The 22861-nt window shown below is 52.4% G+C and overlaps 1 long non-coding RNA gene across 4 annotated transcripts in view; it reads right to left on the reverse strand.

The window, feature by feature from the left end:
• Nucleotides 1-16489: 16489 nt before the first annotated feature.
• The window catches only part of LOC113998194, a 71425-nt gene continuing 65053 nt past the window's right edge, over nucleotides 16490-22861 (reverse strand). For 3 of the 4 annotated variants that reach the window (XR_005564562.1, XR_005564561.1, XR_005564563.1), the window contains one exon: nucleotides 16490-22701. This is a non-coding gene — a long non-coding RNA (uncharacterized LOC113998194). The remainder of the gene's footprint in view (nucleotides 22702-22861) is intronic. The other variant, XR_005564565.1, reaches the window with a different exon arrangement.

The raw sequence follows: 22861 nt of genomic DNA on the forward strand, positions 1-22861 counted from the left end.
GCTTTTATCTCCTAATTTCTACTTTGTCAAGTGCTAAAATCCATTAATAATCAAGAGACCATGTGGAAAAACATTTAACATCCCAGCTGCCAAGAGCTCCCACCCTGTCACGCTCCAGCAAAGTTAAGGGAGAGGAGGAAAAAAATAATACTTTATTTTTGAATCTTAAATCCAGCTCTCCATATAAACCATCACCTGCTTTTGCTGATCTGCAGGATGATGGGACAAATCCATGCATGGAGCCACAGATGCTGCCCCTCCATGCAGCCCTTACTGGAGAATATCAACGTGTTCCTCCATGGGCTGAGGTTGGGGTGGACCTTTTCCACTCTTCCACTCTCCAACAGCTCTCCCAAAATACTGCAGCCCTTCATTCCTACCCACTTCAGCGGCTCAGCTTTATCCATTCCTGATCTTGCCCTCACAGAGCCGACCTCAGCCCTCTGGTCACGGCTCAGGTGGAAATCTGCCCCTGCTTTGCTCCGATTTGCATCATCACCCCTCTCTTAATCACCTGTTTGAACAGTTTAATGGACTTCTAATGAAATATTGCATTTCTGAAGCTCCCCACGATGGAATAATTCCCCCCGGCATCCCCGGAGGGATGCACACAACCGCCGCACGGCATCGCCCATGGCTCTCCCTCCACGTCTGGGCTGCCTCCCCAGCAGCAGCATCCTGCAAAAAAAGAGGGAAATAGAACCCTGTGTCCAACCCAGAGGTTGTTGCCTGAGCAACAGCAGAGGTGGGTGCAGGGATCCGGGCGGCACAGCCAGAGGTGAACTTCAGACAGAATTGCCGGAGGGTTACGGGCACCCTGTGGGAAAAAAGTGGGAGCAAGGAAGGAATTGGGATGTTGCTGCATAAATCAACGGCTGTGGGACTTGTGGGGAGGTAGGGGAAGCACGACAGGCTGAGCAGGGTCAGTGCCTGCAGCATCCTGCATCCCAGCTGGGTGGCTGTGGGGGGGGAAGTGGTGGAAGGGGCACATCAGGGTGAATTTGAGAAAATCTTGTTTGAAGAATACTGTTGTCCAACATGCCCTGGCCTCACCACACATTTCTCCTTCCTCTCTTGCCAAGGTGACCTGAAGAAGGAGACTGAGATGCTTTTCTTTGCACCTTAACCATTGCCCAGAGGCAGGAGTGACTGACCCAGTACAGCAAACCCAGTATGCCCCTAGAAACAATAAGGCCTCATCTCCACCTGACTGGGAGTCTGTTGGCCTGTCCAAGGCTTGGTGGGCACATGCAAACTCTGTCCTGAACCCCTGTGCCTCGAACAGCCCTGGCTCAGGTGTTGGTCAGGCAGAGGTGAGCCCATGGCAGTGGCACCGTGACCACCTCAGGGCTGGACCATTGCCAGCCAGATCTTTGTTAGGACATCAATCCCGTAGTGACCCTGCTGGTAAAGGCTGGGACATCACTAGCACCATGCACATTTCTCCCCCCCTCTCCTCCTGCTCTCAGCAAGGCTCAGAGTCTGGTTATGGATTTATTTGCATTTTGCTGTTGGCTCACACATCGTTAAAGAGCTGCTGTGATGTTGGCTCGGGAGCTGCGGGCCCCGGGCACTCATGAGCCCTCCATTGACCACTGCACTGTGGTCACATCCATACATGGAGTTAATGGATATCGCCTCCACCATGGCACTCTGGGCCCTGGGGATACACAGCATCACTCGGGATCAAACCCCTGCACAGGCTTTCTTGCACAGGGCCGAGTGTCAGGGGCTGCTACAGCACCCACGTCATCCAATCACAGGGTGATGGAATGCCGGGATGGGGTCCGTTGCTACAGGTGCTTCCCAGGGGTTTGCTCCAAACCCAGAGAGATTTAGTTGCTGGAGGAGAGGGGGGGTTTTAGTAAGGTCACACACCGAAATACATCCAGACACATCCAGTACATAAAACTACAGTCTGTTTCCCCTCTAATTGGTAATAAATGTAAATGTTTAGTTATGCCTGGCTTGGGAGCTATGAAAAACACATCTGGCTGGCTGGTTTTCCTGCCTGCCATCTGTAGCCAAAAGGAAATGCGAGAGGTGTGTGTGCGTGCACCTGAGCAAGGTGGGAGAGAGGGAGTGGGAGCAGGAATGGAGAAGGAGGAGGATTGCTGGAGCAAGGAAGGTTGTTGCTGGAGGGTGGTTTCTGGCCAGGGCTTTTCCCTCTGCTCATGGGGAACTCCAAGTTCTGTATCTCTGCTCGGTCCTGTGCTTCTCTCCAGGTAATGCAGCCCTCAAAGGAAGGGCCCATTCCTGCCACAGCTGCTGACACAGTATTCCTGCAGGCATTGGTGGGGGAAACAAAGCCAGCAAGTCTCTGGAAGTCTCCTCCTGGCCATTAATTTCCATTAACCAGAAGCTCTGATCTGCTCCAACCTTGAGCAGTGCCTTATGCAACCCTTCATCCCACACAAAGACCTTATGGCTGAAACGGTCAGACCCTGCTGGCAAAAAAGGGGTGCTCTGTCCACCCCGCCCCTGTTCCAGAGCTGTCCTCAGGTCTGCAACACCCGACCTGCAGCACCATCCCCACCAGTTAAAGACTGAGAGGAAACCACTGACCCAAGGAAGCAAACACAGTCCGTTCGCAGCTCTGAAAACTTTCTCACTCCCAAGGTCCCCCAGGGAAGCTGGGAGAACCAAAAAAGCTAATGAGTACAGAAAGCCCGGTTTGCCACAGAATTAAGCGCAGGGGCAGACGTAGATTCCCCCTCCCCACCTCCCAAACTATGGGTTTCTGCCCTCTGCCATCAGCAGCTCCGGCCCCCACAGCAATGCCACGTGCTGGATTCACAGCAGCCCTATCCCAGCTGGGGCTCTGGGCACCCAGCAGCCTTCCTCCTCCTCTTCCTCTGCCTGCCTGATTCACTCTTATTCTGACAGCAACGCCTCTTACTTTGAAGCAGGTTTTTCTCGGAGAATGAGCTTCGTTTTCCAGACCGTCCCCAAAGAGCCTGCGAGTACTCGCTCTCTCGTCCCTCCCCCTGCCTTGATCAAGGCTGAGGGCTGAAATCCAAGTACATTGATCAAAGCGGCTTCTTCGGGCGAGATTCACTGGCAAGGAAAAGCAACAGTTGTTGGGGAGCTGGTCCAAGGGGCCCATGGTTCCTCGCCAGGAAGAAGACGGTAGTGGTGGGTAGGAGGTGAGAAGGACTTCACAGAGCCCAGGGCAGCGAAGCAAAGAGATTTTCAGTGACCAGTGGGGTTGTAGGCTGTCACAGGAGAGAGGAATGCTGTGAGATTCGGGATTGAGCAGCAGCCAGACGTCCTACTTCTGGGCTCTCCTAGGGAAAGATGCAACTTTACGACTGGGACAGAGATCAATGATGCCTGGGCACAGCGTGGCTGTGTCCAAAGTCTTTTGCCTGGAAACAAAAGCCTCCCATTCCTAGGGGGGCAGCTTTAAAGCAGCTCAGACTCCACAAAGCCCCGTGAAGAGTGTTGGGCTGGCAGGCCCAGACAGCAGCCCCCTGGTTCGGTGCCGAGCACCGACGGGGCTGGGTGCCAGGTACTCATGCCAAGGTGAAAGCAGAGATCAGGCAGCCAGATGGCATCTTCCCACAGAAATAACCACCGGGACACAACACAGCTCATCTGCAACTGGGGGCTAAAGCTGGGCCTGATGTGGCCAGTGGCTGCCCTGAGGGGGAATGTCCCAGGTGGGGAGGGGGCAGCAGGAGCAGAGGTCAAGCCAAGTGCACGGATAGGCAGGCAGGGAGCCAGTGCCATCGCTGGTGCTTCCCAAGAGCACCTGGAGTCTGGCTGGCTTCACGTTTAAATGTGAGCCATGCCTTTATGCCTGGCTTGTGATTGCCCAGCATGTGCTGTTGAGAAAGGGAGCAACAAAAGGGGGGAAGGTGGGGAAGGGGTGGTGGCAGGAGGGGGAAGCTCTTACTTGGGTGACCAACAAAGGTCACTGTTGGCGGGACAACCGCACAACCCACCACCAAGAGGCAGCCCCTGGGTGAGCTCCTGTGCCCTACAAGGTCCTTGAAGCCAAGCTTAAGGAGGAACTCAGCCACATTCAGCTGCAGCCCCCCAGAAGGACACACAGCCTTCAAAATACTGGGGCAGGCTCTCCTGAGAGGGCACACCAGCCCCCAGTTATTGGGGACACCCACCTTGATCATCTTTTCCAACTCCAGACATCAAACCAGAGGCTACACTACCTTATTCCCTGGTGGGGTCAATCTCCTCAAACTCCAGGTCTCAGAGCTGGTGAATCAGATCTGCAAGGTCAGGCCATCAGCAGGTGCAACTCCAGGAGATTTGACACCAGCCACGAGGTCCATCCATCCAATGGAAAGGGTCAGATCCAGCCAGAAAGGCCAGCAGTGACATTTGCATGCCGCTCCTGGCAGCCTCCAAGCCGCTGCAGCAGCTGCCTTTGAGCACTTTTCATCTAGTTCAATGAAAATGAGATGTTCAAGTGAATGAAGATAATTTAATAATGAATAGCTCCAACTTATCGGAGAAGCTCTCCATCCCTGCCTGACAGTCGCTGCCTCTAAGTGCAGTTTAATAAGGGAATCACCATCACTCAACCCTGTGGTAGCAAATCAACATTTTGCTACTCAGGGAAAAGGCTCTGCACTTTTCTAAAGGGTGAAGCTATTTCTCAGGGAGCCTAAACTCTGCTGGAATTTAAAAGGAAAAAGAAGGAAAAAAAAAGAAAAAAGGAAAAGAAAAAAAAAAAAGCAGGGGAAAATAATGAACCAGCAAAGCAGCCCATCTTCAGAGGCAAAATGTAATTAAAAATAAAAGCCAGCTTGAAGAAGGCTGTAAGTCATCACAAGCAGCAGCCAACGCTGCGAGAGAAAGCGATGCTGGCAGAGCCTGCAAGTGGGGACACAGGGGGTCCTAAGTTTGCAGTGAGCCAGGACAGCATCTCAGCAGGACATCCAATCCATCAAGGTGCTGCTTTCTGCCAGCTAGGCCTAGGATATCTCTGTGGTGTCCTATCATCCCCAGCTGCCTCCACTGCTGGGACAGGGCATCATCGTTCAGCCACTGCAGCCCAGCCACCCTGTGCCAGCTGCAGGGGATGCTCTCAGCCTCCACCACTGTGGAGAAGTGCTGCAGAGCTGTCTCCACCCAAAGTCACTCTGTCTGTACAGCAAAAACGGAAAACGCCCACAGAACACCCTCGGTGGAGATGGATTGACCTGGGAAGCATCCCTGAAATGCTCAGCGTGGACTACATACAGTTCTCACCAGCTGGGCAGGCAGCCTTGGGCCCCCATCCCGCTGCCCGACAGCCAGCAGCCTCATCCGTGCTGAGGAAACACCTACAGCGAGTTATTTCTTCAAGGTGTGGAATCGCCTCCTGCCCAGTATCGATCCGGGCAGCGAGGGGCTGCTTCCCGCCCGGCACTGCCGGCTCCGGCGCGGGCAGGGGGAGGCGCCCAGGCGGGGGTGCCAGGCCCTGCAGATTCCTGCTGACACCTGCCAGCGCCGAGTGCTTAATTATTAATCACGTTTCCAGTAGCAATTGTTGCTCGTGCCGATGGAGTTGGACGAGACATCACAAGCAATTAGCAGAACCCTCCGCTGGCGTTCGGTCAGTACCTGCTTAACGCTCCGCTCACGTCCTCCCCGGGCTGCGGCGCAGGGAAGGGGGAACCATTCCCATCCCCTCTGCTCGGAGCCTGTCTGTGCACGGTGGGCAGGGGCAGCGATGTCACCCACCACGGGCCAGCCCTGCCACGGCACTGGCGTTGTCCCCTCCGTGTGGAGCAGGACACGTGGGACATGGGCTGCTGTGCTTCCACGTGCCACCAGTGACCAGCCCTTGGAGCCACCAGGGTCTCCACCAAGTCTCCTGGACAAGCAAAGCCACCAGCAGGAGCAGTGGGAGCCGCAGTGGAGGAGCCAGCCCTGAACCTGGACCACAGAGCAATCCCAGGGCCAAGCCTCTGCTCTGCCACGGCTCAGGTGTTCAATCAAATTAATTTTTATCATAACCAAAGTGACTGGTCAGTGGAATCCAAGCAGGCTTTTCCTACTCATTGAGACGGTTTCATAGAGAGAGAGCAGTTTTGGGAGCTTATTTTCTGCTTCATTGAGTGCCATGTTGGTGCAAATGAATATATTCCTTGGTTGGTGTAATGGAAAATACAGCTGTAAATGCTTTCTGCTTCATTTGGGTAAAGAGCTCCAGATAGGACTAAATATAAAGAGAATTTAAATGCTCTACTTCATTAAAAAAGTTGTTTCCCATTCTCTTTCTTCCCAAAAATACAGGGCTGCCAGCAGAGAGAGCAAAAGAAGGCTTTAAATTTACATCAGTGTCATGCTAACCCAGCTGATCACTCCCCGCCCATGGCTGGTGGTAGCAAGCCAGCAACTTATGTTCCAGAGGTTCAGAGAGGTGGGAAGGTGAAGGCAGAGGATGGGATGCCCAACACCAGAGCCCAGGGTCAGGGCATGTCCATCTCTTTACCTCTATGATTCCTTTCAGGTAGTTGTAGACAGCAACGAGGTTCTCCCCCAAGGTGAGCCTCCTTTTCTCCAGGATAAACACTCCCAGCGCCCTCAGCCACAAGACTGGTGCTCCAGACCATTCCCCAGCTCCACTGCCATTCTCTGGACACACTCCAGCACCTCAGTGTCTTTCCTGTAGTCAGAGGCCCAAAAATGAACACAGGATTTGAGGTACAGGAACAAAGTGCTACCTCAGCCCACAGCCATAAGCCTTCCTGGCTTGTTTTCCCTTCTGGATCCCTCTCCAAGCCACCCAGCAGCCTAACAGGCTCCCTGGTATCTCACTGAGGCCAAGGGAGGAGGAGGATCTGGCAAAGTCACTGAGAGCAATCCCATTTCATGCAAAATCTGAACCAATTTCTTCGCTAGAAGTAAAGGGTCACTGCAGCCCAAGGAGACACCTCAACAAATCTTGGGAGTCTTGAGCCTTACAAATCCCACTGGACCGGGGTGTCAGGTTGTGCTCTGCTCTTACTCGATACCAGCAAAGTGAGGGGAAGCTTTCATCTCTGCTAAATCCAATTTTAACCCAGGAGGTTCACAGGGATTACCCAGAACCAGATCATTTCAGTAGGGCTGTGGCAGAGCGGGGTGGGATGGGTGATAGGCAGTGGGATTACAGCTGACTGCAGGATAAACAAGAGTTCACTTAACTCAGAAAATAACCACCTACTGCAATTTTGCTAAACTTTAAACTGCAGCTTCTTACCCCCCAGAGATTCAAGTGGAATTGGTGGGAATTAGTTCCACGTAAGATTCATAGAAATAACTGAAGTCAATCCAGCCTTCCATCTGAGTGGAGGAGCCAGAAGCAAAGTGATATTCATGGCTCTGTGTCTTACCTCCAACCCAGGGGTTTGGCCAACCAGCTGCTTCTCATAAACCAGGCAAACCAGAGGGACCTGGATCCCACAACACTTTGGATAGTAAGAATGAGCCACAACAGCCTCATGTCAGAGACTTCCCTTCCTTTTCTCCTCCTCTGAGCATGAAGATCATCACTCTGCCAGCAGAACTTAAGGCATTTTAAGAAGGTATTAAATGGCACCATCTCAATGTCCAAGGCATGGGGACAACCCTGATGGGCAAGGGCAGGACAGGGAACTTCCCACCCATCATCTCACCCCGTGTGGGGTGCTGATTCACATGTAGCCAGAGGGGGTCCTTGACCAGCCTGGCACCAGCACATTATCCAGCTGGAATCTCACCACCCACTATGCCACAACCTTCCCTTGCACCCACCACCATTTTTAAATAGCTGGCAGCAGGTGTGAACAACTGCCACCCAAAATCTGGATGAAGGACAACGTGATATAATTACCACCTTAATGGCATTTCAAGACTATCACCACCGGCTGGAAGTAAAAACTTCAGCTGAGTGAGTTTAATAAGCATATCTAATGTAATATTTGCAGGGAAGGGCAGGGTGGCTTTAGGAAGGATTACGGTAGCTTTGCAGCTTTGCGTAGCTTTACATGGGATATTTCACATGCAACAGATAAAGCAGGATGAGCCCATGATAGCTGAAAAGCCAGATAGCAGCAGCAGCCTGTAATGCCACCTCCCCTCTCTGTTAAGCAGGAGATTACACGCTCACCTCGTGCTCAGAGACTGGGAAGCACTGGATCCGTGCCCTGGTTACCTCCACAATGGTGGCAACCAGCAGGGTCCCCACCCTGATGGTCATGGCTCATCATTTCCCAGATGGACAGCTGAGTCCCGCTGAAGGCATCACACCAGTGCATCCTTCTCCACCAGCCCACAGTGAGCTCCAGACCTGCAGATCCAATCTCCTTGGAGATGCTCCCACATCCTCACTCACTCTCTGTGTGGGAACAAGTCCCAGAGGCAATTTAGGACTGGGTTAACTGAGCTCAGGAGAGCCCAGCTCCAGCTGCACAAGCACTACATGGCACAGCGAGTCCGTATTCCTTCTCCACCTGATGCTTTCCCCAGCCCAGGAGCCTTCACCGGCTTTGATCCAATGGCTTGGATCCCCAGAAGCAACCAGGAACCTCCAGGCTTGTGCTTCCCTCCAGGGTGAATTAAGCCAAGGGAGCAGCAGGCAAGGAGCCACCAGGGATTTTCAGCTGGTCCTGCTGGTTAATGCACCCACAGGGATGGAAATCACAAGTAAGGTGAGCAATTGCACCACAGCTCAAGGGATACAGTGCACATGTCCAGCCCCTGAAACTCCCTGCCACAAGGCACCAGGAATGTTAAGTGGGGTTTTTTTCAGGTTTAGATACCTTTTCAAGCCCAATAGATATCCAAAATTATTCTTTACAAAGGACCAAAAAACAGACCAGAGCTTTGCAAGTCTCCAATTCCAGTGTGATCATCCAGTGCAGAAGGTGCCTGTCAGCACCTCAGAGCCCAGACTGCCCTGGGGCCAGCCAGGCCTTAGGTAATGTCCTATATAAAGCTCCTACCTCCACGTGCTGCCCTGGTGAGCCCCAAGGAAATACTGCCTGGCTGCCTTGAGATGCATCAGGTTTTGCTCAGCTGTGAACCGCTGGGTCACCTTGTTGTTAATTAATGCTCCGCTGAAATTATGTTTGGGGGCTACTAAAGTTTATTGGGTAGAAAATTATTTCAAATACAGAGAGCAGGCAGTAAAGACTGGAAATATGTTTTCAAGTATAAAGCTAATTGCTACAGGGATTCCCTCTGGGACCCATTTGGAGCCCTTGCTTTTTTATTTCCTTCCTCCGCTAACGACCCGGCCAAGGTTTGTAAAACAGCAAATGCACAAGTGGTGCTGGTGGTGTGATGCCCTGCACGGTGACAGCCAGCACAGGGTGGGTTCTGTGATGTCTCCACGGTGGTGGCAGCGACCACCAGAGTGGTACTCGGCCACGTGCCCTGTCACAGCAGACCAGGGCAGCCTGGCAATCGTGGAATCATGGAATCATTAAGGTTGGAAAAGAGCTGTAAGATCATCGAATCCAACCATTAACCCAGCACTGCCAAGCCCATCACTAAACCATGTGCCCAAGTGCCACACCTACACGTTTCTCGAACACTTCCAAGAATGGTGATTCACCATATCCCCGTTCCAGTGCTTAACCACTCTTTCAGTGAACAAATTTTCCCCGATATTCAATCTAAATCTCCCCTGGTGCAACTTGAGGATGTCTGTTCTTGTCCTGCCCCTTGTTACCACGGTGGTGGCCATTCTGAGTCTCATCATCCTTCTGCTCTCTAGATTAGCTCAATGAGCCAGAGGAGAAGCCCACCCCACCTGGCTTGGGTGTTTCTGGAGAGGAACATTCCAGAGACCCCAAAGTATTTGTTTTTCCAAGGCAAGACGCCCTGCCTGAGGGTGACATCCTGTGGGTCTCCAGCCATCCCAGTAGGAAGGAGTCCTCATTTCCAGGAAGGTTTCAACTTCTCACAGGCAGGGCCACTTAACTGAGGAACAAAAGTAAAAATGCAGAAACTTTGCAGCCGAGCTGCAATCGGATCGGGAATGGCCAAGGGGGGTTACCTTGCAGAGCATCTCATGAGGGTGCTGAGAGGCAGGGGCTCCTCCCTGTGATGCCTGGTTCCCAAAATCAACAGCCAAGCCCCCTCTGACCTGCCCTGGGCAGGGATGCCACACGCTGCTGCCCAGGGAGGCGTTCACACACGCTTAAGTGCTTTTCTGGACCACAGCCCAAGTGAACTGAGGGGGTTTAGCGACACAGATGGCATTTTCTTTCTTTCCTTTTTTTTGTTTGTTTTTTTTTTTTAGTTTCCCTGGTGGTGCCCTCTGAGATGTAAATAACTGCACAGCAGTGACCTGGACAGGTGCCTGATCAGGACACACAGAGTTTTATTCACAAAACCATCCTTGCTTCCCACTCAGTTTGGTGATGGGTGGACACACTGAACTGCCTCACTTCCTATGTCCAGCCACCTCCTTGCTCTATTTAATTTTGCTTCCTAGAGGAAGCATCTCTCCCTGTAATTGTCCTTCTTTCCAGTCCCTCTGAGGCACACAAGGTTCCAACAAAAGCCAGACATCAAAATCCTGCTCCTGGTTTCGTCTGGGAGGGTCTTGATGGCAGCAAGGCCACTAAGGAACCCAGAGCTCTGCTCACCCATCACCTTGGGACTGTCGTGGCTCCATGTGAGGCAGGGCAGGTTGGAATCACTCAGAAATTGGGATTTCCTGGTGCTCCCTCTTCCCCCAGGGAAGCAGCTGCCCTGGGAGTGTGATGTCAGCCAGCAAGGCTGGGAAGAAGATGTTCCATCTCCCACCAAGTTGGCCAGCAAAGAGAAATTCAAATGGTGCTATACTGCTCAAAACCACCCACACTCTAGAATTTCCCCTTCCATAAAATACCAACAGAAAAAAACCAATTCACAGCCAAAAATAACCCCATTAAAAAAAAAAAAAAAGCCATTTGTAGTGAAGGAGGCCACTGTGTCCAGAGACCATGGCCAAGCTCTGGCTGTGTCCAGTCATTCCTGACTCAATCCCTGCCATAACTGGAAGACAAAACCAAATCATTTCATCACCACTGGATCTTATTTCATTTCCTACTCCCATGACTGCCCTTCCTGCCCGGACCACAAGCTTTTGAGGCAGGAACTGGCTCTCCCTAAGAGAATCTCCCAGTGCTGGCACGGCCAGCCTTGACTCGGGTTGTCCTGTGCAGGGCCAGGAGTTGGACTCGATGATCCTTGTGGCTCCTTTCCAACTCAGGATATTCTATGATTCTGTGAGTCGGTGGCAGGGACGCTTCTGTCATTAGCAGCCGAGTGAGGGACCATGAACACTTGAAAGCAAAGCCCAGCTCCAAGACATCTTCATCTGCTGCAGCCCGTGTAAGGCAGAGCTGTGCCCAACAGGCCTCCGTGCAATTAGTGCGGGGTCACACAGCTTTCCTTTAACCGTGCCCTGAGCGTGGAGCTGGTGGTTTACAGGCTCCCAGAGACCGCAGTTCAAACAGCTTGGTCTCTGCCTTGGCAGCAGGAGCACGGCAGCTCCAGCGCTGCAGAAACAACCCTCTTTGAAATGCAGATCCTGCCCGGCTTTGTTCCCCCGTCTTTGTAGGTGCCGGATTTACAACGCCCTCGCATCTTGATCACTGGCCTTACACCAAGGCCCCCTGCACCGTTCGTGTGTGATGAGCTCTTGTTAGTGTTCAGGACCACACAAACCCCAGGAGCCTTTTACCTCCTTCAGTTGCTCTTGACTGATGCCCGGGCAGGGGTGCAAAGCCCGGGGTCAGCAGCAGCCGGACGGATCACAGGATGCTTTTCAAGTTCAAGTCCTCGGTTCAGAAAGCTGCTGGAGGAGCAGCTGTTCACATGTCTGTCCTGGTGCCAGTGTGGGGGAGATCACGAGTAAGAGCAAATTACTGCTCATGCACCAGCAGCGTGAGACATCAACCCCCCTCCGGGCACGGGCAACCCCTGCACAGCGGGAAACCACGGCCAGGGAGCTTGAGATGGAGATGGATTTGGGATCCCCGCGATGCTGAGGCTCATCTCCCCCCAACCCAGGTGTCTGCCCTAGCCTGTCTCCCCCGTCCTCGACCAGCGAGCTCAAGCTGCCAAGGGGAATGTGGCTCACAGTCTGCTGGCAGACGCTCCATCCTTTTCAATTACGTGCAGTCCAATTCCCATCACGAGGAGGAGAGCCAGGAGGAAATGCCACCGAAGTCAGCGGAGTCGTGCTGCACAGTCTGGAGTGAGCAGGAGGAGCTTCTAAGCCTGGCCTACACACACCATCCGGGCCTCTTGCACCTGCCCTGTGCCGGCTCAACCCTCATTTAAATTTATGGCATCCGTTCCCAAACTAGTGGGACGTGTTTATAATTAATAAGAGGGATGTGGGGAGATGAGTCCTTTTTTCTTCTTTAAAGCCGAACATCAGACACTGTTCCAGCCTCTGCTCCCTGTGATGCAAAGCCTGCTCCAAAACCTGGTCCCCAGCTGCCAGCCTACAAGCCAAACCACAGGGCCTTGACCCCAGCAAACATCCCCCACTACAACACACAGCACTAATTTAAGCTTTTCCCAGGCTAAAGCCTTAATGATTCATGGGCTTGGAGCCCTCAGCCTGACTTAGCCCACTCACAAAAGTGGGCACCAGCACTGACACCCTCTGGGGTGCAGCCAACAGACCCCAGAACTTTGGCAGCCACCAGGGAATGGATGCCACAGGGCTGTTCCTCCTGGCCCAGCTCTCAGATGAGAGGGGTAGAAGGGCAGAACAGGACATCCAGGAGCTGCCCAGAGTCTCCATCCCCGTGCTTCTGATAGACCTGGAGACACAGCCATGCCTCAGGCTGCAGGGCCAGCCCAAGGGAAGTCCAAAAGCCACCACTGTAACATAGCATAGGAAGCAAACAAGGAAGATTAGCAGCTCTGTGAATTTCCTAGAGCCTCGTGACTGCAGAGGAATTATTTCACAAAACTGTAAGATCTGAGGAAGCCTCCAGGCACCAGAAGGAAGCCAAATAAAGCTCTGTGCTCCCTGTTGGCTGACTAAGGATATTGCTCCCTGTCCCCAGATGTGGCCACTCTCCACTACCTCAGAGAGAGACAGGGCCACCACCAAACACAGGAGCCAAATTAGGCACCAAGGGAGAAGAGGATTCCTCCCTGGACCCTGCAGAGGGGAGCAGACACCCTGAAGCGAGGGATTAACATAAACCAAAGACAGCACAAACAAAGATCAATCCAGTCTCGCTTCAACACATCAGATACACAAGGACTCTCCCCTCTGGAAAGCCTCTGAGTGAATAATCCTTCCCATGAATATTGAGAGCTATCTTGAAACAGTGGCTGTCCCTTCCCACCCACCAGCCCTTTTGAGGGCCACTCCGGAAGGATCTCTTTCAAGCCTCAGAAATTGCTTCTAAAACCCCATCTAAATTTATTTATGACCAGCTTACCACACAGGGATACATCTCTCCCAACCAGAGTCCTCACAAAAGCCAGCACATTAACAACTGGATGTTTTAAACCCTACCAGAGGTAACACTTAATCCCACTTACTATAGAAAGTCTGGGCTGGAGCTGAAGGATTTTCCCTGTCCTGAGGGGGGAACCTTTAATAGGATCCCCAGCCCTTACCTTCCTCTTGGGAGGAGCAGAGAGAGGGACTGACAACACCTCAAAGCCTACTCCAATGCCCAAAAAAGATGTATTTATAGACTTCGTGGCTGAAAAACAGCATCAATTTTTATTTCACCTCTGCAAAGACTATTCTGGGTTTGTCTGCCATGGAGACCAAGCCAGTGGAACCTGTCCCTTCCCCTGTGCAGAGGTGGATACTAAGCAAGGAGGAACAAACCCATCCAGCCACCTGGAGTGGGAGGAGGTCCCTGCTGCCTGCAAGAAGACATGACTGTCTTTCCAGCCTGTGCTGCAGCAGCCGAGGACGTTCTTCAAACTCCTCCCTGCTCTCTAAGCAATTCCTACCTCCCATTTCACCCCAGAAAGGACCATTAAACTTCTGAGGCCTTTTGGAAGCCTAAATAAAGAGTCAGACACTACCAAGAGATTTGCAGCGGCGGAGGGAAACACTATTCATCTCCAGGAATAGATGCTGAGGGGATGGAAAACCAATGTCAAGCCTCTGGGACCTTCTGGATATACATGGAGTGCCAGTGTGGCCGGGGACCTGGCCTTCAGAAGAACACTGCAGCACACCTGGACCATCTTTCATAAGGACACAGGAATTCAGAGGGTCCTTCCACCCCAGTAAAAGTTTGGGATTTAGATGCTCAGTGATAGGGTTGAAACAATTTCCTTGATCTTTTATTACCCTGGTAAATAATTTATCGGGACAGGCATTTTAAAAAAATCCCATAAAAGACCCATAAAACATATTTATCACACAAAAAAGAAAGCCTGCTCCTTGGCTGCAACCAACAAGCTGAAAACTTGTTTGTATACTTCGCTGCACATAAACTAACCAATGCCTTGTGACAGCTTTAAGCTTTTTAACAGCTCTCTCCCTGTTGCTTTTTATTTCCATTTTTCTCTCTCTAACTTCAGAAGGTAAAAAAAGAACCCACCACAACAGCAGAGGCTTCTGCATTTGGACAGATATTGACAATCAGGAACTGCACCCCCCTCTCCCCTGTTTTCCTGACGCCTGGGAACTTTAAAAAATGATGCTTCTTTTGGCTGCAAAACAACAACTCAGAGCTGTAGTTATTTGTAGCACGTTGGGACATGGGGGTTGGCAGCTGTACAGGCATCAAGTCACCTCTTTGTGCCTCCGTTTCCCCCCTGAGATCAGGAGCACCCACATCGTGCTTCTGTCATCTTTGACTGGCAGAGGGCAGGGTCCTTTTTCTTGGTCCAAGCCTTCAATAACTGGAGAATCCAAAGAAAGGAATGCTTTCCCACCCAAAACATGCACAAGCCACAGGCACCAAAGCTTTTTGGCACTCCCTTGGACACCAGAGGTTCCAGTCTGATGAAGCCTGGCCAGCAGGATGAGAGCTCAGCCTGCTGCCAAAGTACAAAACCAGAACCCAAACCACATTTAGTGCTGCAGGCAGGATTCCTGGTGCCAGGCAGTCACACAGATCCAAAGGCAGCCCTTCCACATCCCCTGCACTGTGCCCACAAACCCAGACCTCATCAGGGACAGCTTTGCCCAGAGAAATGCCAACAAACACAGGTGACCTGGCACGGGCCAACTGACCTGGGGATGGGCTGAGGTGGGCTTCCCCTCTTCCCAGGAGCAAGGGGAGGTGTGGGAGCAGCAGCGAGGCTGGATCAGGCTGGATCAAGCCTGGAGATCCCCTGCACACTCTTCCAAGCACTAGGAGGAGGGAGAGCACAGCCCTCCCACGCTGGGTCAGCAGAGCTGGCCATCAGGGCTGCCAAGGCACACAGACACCCAGGCGTGCACAGAGCCTGCTCCAGATGGCATCTGGCAGAGGGAGCCAGGAGCAGTCTGGGTCACAGTGCTCCCAGGCACCTCCATAAACTCTCATCCCAGTCCTGGTTCCAACACTGCAGTGATGTAATCCCATTAAATGCCTTTCCAGGACTCAGTCAATGCTCCAGCTGTGCTCCCCCTCTCCCTCAGCTTCCCCTCTGCCTTCCCAAAGCCCACACCAGGCACTTGAGCTACAGCTGCTTTCGTACCTGTGTGAGCCAAAACGCTCCTGTCCACAGTGGCTGGTTCTCCAAACGGCTGCTCTCTGCCTCCTTCACATTCTCCTCAGGGAGATCAGAAGTTCAGAGCAAATTTGAGCCACCAGAGTGGCCATGTGATGAAGAACAAGCTATGAGAGAAAGGTCAGTGGTCAAAGTAAGCTGGGGCTGGGCTCTCTGCATGCTGGGCATCACTTCTGTCCAGTTCCAGTGTAAACCAGTCTCCCAAGCAGGTTAAAGCCCAGCAGAGCATCAGGTCTTCTGTGCTCGTGGAGGCTGGGAAGGACAGTGTGGATGCAGGGGACAGAGAGAGTCTTTTCTATCAGATCCTGAGTGCGGTCACTTCTCTCCCACACTTCACCCCCTTCCTGACATCTCCCCCCTCCCCAGTCCTGTAGCCACCTTCCCTTAATGCCAGCAAGGCCATTGGTCTGGACAACCCCTGTGCCCACCCTCCCACACCGCTCAGCACAGGTTCCAGCAGGACACACCATCCTGGGTGGAGGCCAGCAAGGATCTATCGCCCACAGCAGCACAGCATGGCCACCAGGCTTCCCTCCTTCTCCTCATGGGAGCTTCACCATTACCATCAGTGGAAGGGAGCAAAATGGACACCGTGAGCTGCAGTGCAGATCAGACCTCTCCAAGTCTTCCTGGGATGCAGATACAGCTGTGGACCTGAAAGGGTCCTTCTGGCCAGGGAATAGCCCATGGAACAGCCTCTTCTGGGACTGCAGGCTCAACCCTGGGGCCTTTCCCACCTTCACCAAGTCCCACAGCTCCTTTGGCTGCTGCTTCTGAACTGATGAGCACATTAGCAGTAAAGACCATTTGCAGATTTAAAAGTCAAACCCTGCCACAGGAAATTAAAAGATAATGCAAGGAATTATTTAAAAAAATTAATCTTTATTACTCTCCACTCCCAAGCTGCTAATAAAAAAAATGTGTTCCTCGTGCAGTCTCTATAAAAACAGGTTATAAAACAGAGGAAGAGAGGAAGGCAGATGCTTTAAAAAGGCATCTTTCATCCCTCTGCCCTGTGTGCCGTAACCATCCATCTGCACCTGTGTGTCAGCTCACAGCAGTTCCCAACCCAACCAGCCCTGGGCAAAAACCCTGCAAGGTAATTATTCCCCATTTCCATCTGGTCCCCCTTGTCCTCCTTGTTTTACATCTCCAGGAGATCAGCAATCCCAGGTCCAGAGAGCAGCCTAGAAGGTGGTTTAATGGCACACCCTCCTCGCTCCAGGTATCTCCGAGCCCTGTATAAACCAGGATGAATTACAGCTCATTACGGAAAGGGCAGGCACTTGGGAAGTAAACAACATAGCTATTACAGATGCCAGCAATAGCTCCACAACACTGGAGCAGGGCTGATACATGCAGGAAACCATGCCTGAGACAGAGGTCAAGGATGCTCTGCAGCTCTCAGAAGCCAGTGAAAAGGCTGAGAGGGAGATGGCAATTGCAAGAGTTTCTTCAGAAGATGCTCCTCTCTAGGGCTGTGCTCAAGAAAGAAGCTCAGTCCTTGGTTTTCTAGCTAGTGCTTGAGCCCATGAAGCCAGAAACAGGGCTGGAAAACCACTTTTGTGTCATGACATTCAGCCAGGTTTTGGTAGGTCTGAGAGCCACCACAGCTGAGCAAGAGCACATGAGACAGATGAAGTAGCAAGAGGCACCGAACCCACCAGCTGTGTCCACGCTCCAGCAGAAGGAACAGCCACAAGCACAAACCCACATCCCATCACCCTCTGGCCAGCCTAGAAGTGCCTGGCCTTGGCCTGCCCAGGCGGAGCCCCATCACCAGTGCTCCTGCCAAACTGGTGCCCCTGGGTCTGGCGGAAACACCTGGCCAGGCCAGGAAGGAGCAGAGAGGACTTCACAGAAGGAGAAACGAGGGACCAGAAACTGCTGCATCGCACCACCAGCCCAGCGTGAATGATGATCCCTTTAGGTGCTCCACGCCCAGAGCTGGGGAGAAGGAGCCAGTCCCAGTACCAGCAATCCCCAGAACATGCCCTGATGGCCTCAGGGAAGCTGCGAAGTCCAACCTCTTTGACCCTGGATGAGCAGTACAGGCACTAAAACCACACTCACCCCTCCCCCTGGCAGCACACAGCAGGTTTACCGGGACAGGCAGCTCCACACCTTCTCCTCATCGGGGATTAAAGGAGTATTTGGCCTTTCCTGACTCCAGGAGGGGGAGACACATCTGGAAATGAAGCACCGTTGAGGAACAGGTGCTAGGGGTGGAGGAAGGAGAAAGGCAGAAACACAAGCAGGCTCGAACACGAGGAGGAAGAACCCTCCTGTGAGGGAAATGTGCCGGCAGCGCTGTTGTCCGGGACACCTGCGGTCCCCAGCGGGGACAGGAGCAGAGGGGGACCTGCCATACAGAGAGGCAGGAGGTGGCTTTTGAGGGGAGGTTGACTATGATCGATGGTGCTGTGCTGTGTTCTCACTGATGTAGAAAATTAGAGAGAGAGATGGCTTCAGATCCGGGCCCATCCGAGACACTTGTGTCCATCTCCTGAACACAGCTCCACTCCTGGGAGCTCTGCCTCTGGCTTGTAAGCTCATTATTCAAAGTGCTGAACTGGGAAAAGCAATGCTATTTTATTCTTACTTTCCCCCCCCCCCAACTACTTTGATTGTATTATTCTCGAGAACACATAATGTGCTGATTTCCTTGCTCAGCTACTTGAGGGAAAGTTTGTTTGAGCCTCCTTGACTAGGAAAAAGTAGCCCTTCACTTTTTTGCTTCTCTCTTCAAACAAGGCAGGGAAGAGTCTCTAGAAAAGGTAGGAGCTGTTTTTTTTCAGATGGAAATAGCTTCTTAAACAACAGTGAGTCATGCTCCACACCGGGATGGATCTGATAGCTGGTAACCACAGTGAGCAGTGCTGTTCTGCTAATGGAGCCTTGTGCTATTGTCCTCCTGGCAGGATAGTCCCTTCTTGCCTTACTCCCCCTTTGCCATTTAACCAGTTCCTGGTTTATTGTGGCTGCTTTTGTCCCTCCACTGCATCTCTGCTAGATGACAGAAGAGTTTTAAAACGGTCTTAAAGCGGTTTTAAAAAAAATCCTTGTATGCTTCCCTATGAAATGATGAAGCCAGTGGTCTAGATCACCACAGACAGGCTGCTGGGTCTTCAGGATCACCAAGATCAGGACACTACTGGGCCCTTGCCTTCAAACATCGTTGTCCTCAGTAGCAGGCAACCAGTTTCTTCCCAGCCAGGCACAGCTTGCACCCCTTTAGTCCCAAGGTTTCCAAGCTGGTCTAGGAATGGTAGAGAAACCTCTCTGACTGTTGCCCAAAGAATTCCAAACAGGCCCTACAGTCCTACTGTAGCCAATCACCTTCTACACACACCCCAGAAGCTCCCAGGCACCTCACCAGTCCAGGGAGCAGCACAGGCTCTTCCACTTGTCTAGAGGAGACTGATGAAGAGGCTGGATGTAGGAATGCTCACCTCTGGAAAGGGCAGGGAAATAGTTCATTTTCCTTCACAATTCCAAACTCAGCCCCAGTTTCTCCTGACATGTCTCCAGCTTGGGGCATCTGGGTTTGCTCCCATGGCAAAAGGACAGGTTTCTTTTTTAGCTCTTGGGTATCTCAAGGGTGGATTCAAAATTTCCCTGCTTCGAAGCCTGCCACCAAACATGGATGTCCAGGCTCCTGAACTGGGAAGCTCCTCCCAAAAAGACAGCAGCTAAACCCAACCCTGCTCGGCTCCTTTGTTGAAAGGACATTGGTGCCACCAGCTGCAGCCCTGCCAGCGCTCTGAGCATCCCTTGGGTCACAACACACGAAGGCTGGCAACAAGCAGCTAAGACCAGACTCAAGCCAAAGCCTGAAGCACTCAGGAAATCCCTAGAGGAAGGACAACTTGGAACAAAGCATCCTCTCCCTTCCTCCCACGTCCACCAGAGACTGAACCTAGCTCGTGTTACCAATTTGCCCAGTGGTGGTTAATCATCTGCCCTCTGAAAATCCCTTCTGGGGGTGCAGAACAAATCCGCACACATCTCCCCTTCTCCATCTGCTAATGGCTTCCCTCCACCCAGGCTGAGCCTCCCCCAGCCTGAGCTAATGGTAGGAAATTAGCATTAGAATGATAGTTTGCTATTAGCAGTGCCTCAGCTCCCCTCTACGCTCCGGGAACAGCAAATGACAGGCTCCGATTTCCCCGCTGCGATGCAGGGGAGAGAGAACAACGGCAGCCAGAAGCGCTGAAGATACTCAAGGAAAGTTTTAGGCTCATCTTTCCCAGCCCAGCAGCCCTTTCCCTTCGCCATCCCCGTCGTGCTCATCCACCGCACAGGCAATCCTACAAACAGATGGCACCTGGGCAGGAAAGCAGACAAATTGGCTCCCACCTGCAGGAGCACTAAGAGCTTTCAAAGCAGACGAGCACTCGCTCGCCAAGAGCCCCGCGGTGTGGAGATGCCGGAGGAAGCTGCCGTCGCTCGCCTCCCTCCCTCCTCGCTGCTCCACGGCTCCGGCTCCATCCTCGCCCGGTTGCAGGCAGGCAGCTGGCTCCTCCCGGGAGCTGGTGGCAGGAGGGGACGGTCGCTGTGTCCCGAATCAGGCGCCTGGAAGAGGCAATTCAAGCTGAGCATCAACGGAGCGATGCTTTTGTGTCAGCACAACGCTCTGGTTTGGAGGGCTCACAGATAGCCTGGAGCGAGAGGGTTTTCTTGGGTCCCCACTGAACATCCATCTGCTTGTCAAAAAAACCAGCTCAGCTCAAGCTGCCTGCTCTCTCCTCCTGCCAAAGAGGGGGTCTGCCCACCCAGAAAGTTCCCCTCCTTGACCAGATAGCTGTGGCAAGAGCATGGAGACACTCATTTCATTTTCTGCCTGCCTGCTCCTCTGAGCCCACCTGGCTGAAAGCTTCTCTGCACATCAAGGCCAGGGAAGCAGCTCGTGTACCTCACTGCAGAAAGCCAACAGGCAGGAAAAGAGCTCAGCAAATTCATGGCTGTCAGGGCAGGCTGTCATCTCTCTTTGGGTACCTGAGCGACCCTGCAGAGTTCCACAACTCAGAGACGGTGAATTCCTCCTTGCAGAGCCCCAGAGCTCTGGTCACCTGCAGCAGGGGAAGGCTGAGACGTGCAGGAGCACTGGGGTGCTTTCAGTGCATCTTACATGGAGTCACGCACAACACCTCTGAAAAACTCCAATCAAAATGACATTTTAAGCCCCCTGGGTAAGGTCAAACTGGTGACCAGTGACAAGACTCAAGGGAACAGCATGAAGCTCTGTCAGGGCAGGTTTAGGCTGGATATTAGGAAAAGGTTCTTCACTCAGAGGGTGGTGGTGCACTGAACAGGTCCCCAGAGTAGAGGGCACGGCTCCAAGCCCGACAGAGTTCAAAAAGTATTCAGACAACACTCTCAGGGACAGGGTGGAATTGCTGGGCTGTCCTGTGCAGGTCTAAGAGTTGGACTTAATGATCCTCGTGGGTCCCTTCCAACTCAGGATATCCAATGATTATATGAAACCATCCCCTCCCCTCTACCTGGATCAGCAAGAAAAGGCAAGTGCCCTCCAGCCCCAGCCTGCCAATTGCCTTGTAATAGAGGCCTAGGAGGTGGGATGCAAAAGGGAGAGGAAAAAGGATGGTAGTGAAAAGCAGGATAAAACAGTTTCCCCCTTCTCCAGCACTGCCATCAGCAGCTGAGACGTGGGAGCGAGGAGAGGGCTCGTCTGATGATGGATGGCAGAGAACTGATCCTTGGTAAAGGCAGAACGGGAGCAGAAGGAAGCACTGCTCCCAAAGGCGATTCTCACACCTCCTCGGGATAAGAAAAACAACCATCAGAGGCAGCAGGAGCTCTTCTCCCTGCACGTTTGGAATTCATCTCCAGCCTGTCAGGGGGGCCACGGTCCAACCGCGCGTTTGTATATTCACTGAGCCGTACCCCCAACTCGGCACACTCCTGACAGATGCAGATGGGAAAGCCATTTTTCATAAGGTGAGGAGAAAAGGGGAAAAAAAAATAAAAATAACAAAGAGAGGCTTGGGCACCAGCTGGAAAAGACACAACAGGTTCAGGGCTAAGAGAGAGCCAGGGTCAGATTAAACTCTTGGATCTTTAAGGGCACTAAGAGGCTGGTCCCCTGCCTATTTTCTAGTGTGGCCTGGCAGCAGCAGCAACAACCTTCATCCTCTCCTCCATAACTAGCTAGAAAATGGAAGCTGGACCCAGAACAACACTACGCTTTGCTGAACCAGCCCTTGGGGACAGAAGCTGGCAGAGGGGCTGCCGGAGAGGGTGGGCACAGGCACACTCCTGCAAGATCAGCTGCTGTTCAGAGGAGGTGAGAGACAGCCTGTGGGGGACATTACCCTTTAACATGTGTAAGTCTGCCCCTCAGACTCTGACCTAGCTCAGACCTGGCCCCTGAAGAGCACAAATGGTCTCTGAAGGGACATCCCTGGCAAAGCTGACGATGATATAAGTGTGCCAGCATGGCAGAGGAGCACTCTGAGCAGTGCTGCCACGATGGCAAACACGGCAGCTTCCAATGGCCCCAATTTCTCTCAGACAGTAACAAGGGGTTTCCCTTTGTCCTGGGTCACCACGCAGCCAAGAGGCATCGGTGACACAGAGCTGCTTACCAAGACAGCAGGAAAAGTGAAGCTCAGCACAGAATGTGTTGTCCCCTGAGCAGCATGTGTACATGGCCCACTCGGCACAGGGAGCCAGAGGTCCTTGACATAAGCGAAGGGGAAGGGAAAGGAAGAATTACCCTCACGGAGGGAAAGATTTCACCTCTGCCAGTGACATTCTGCTGTTGTCACTGCCAGGCATAACATCACCCTCTTGATGTGAAATCTAAGTTGACAGTGATACAGGAAAGGAGCTGAGAGGGCAGCAAACTCTGTCCAGCCCTCTTTGTAACCCCAAATCTCCCCTGGCTCCCAGCCTCTGCACGGAGCAGAGCCACTACCTCATTACCAGGTTACTAAGACAGTAGATCTTCCTTTTCCAGAGCCATAGAATAATATTTTCTTGCAGTTATCCATCATTCTTGGCAACTCCAGGGAGGATTTCATTTTGGTCTCTGTTATATCCTCATTGTTTCTGAAATGAGAAACATAAGGGCCGACACCTCCTTTGCAAAACAACACATGCAGCTGTAAGTCACCAAAGCTTGAGGAGCTTCTGGTGCCAAAGTCCATGTGTCTTCAAACTGACTGGAGGTGTATGGAGCCCGTGGCATTTCTAGATGATATTCCTTCTC

This window comes from Pipra filicauda, unplaced genomic scaffold (genome assembly GCF_003945595.2).
Source record: "Pipra filicauda isolate LSUMZ 115617 unplaced genomic scaffold, ASM394559v2 scaffold114_size2234877_pilon, whole genome shotgun sequence".
Classification (NCBI taxonomy): domain Eukaryota; kingdom Metazoa; phylum Chordata; class Aves; order Passeriformes; family Pipridae; genus Pipra; species Pipra filicauda.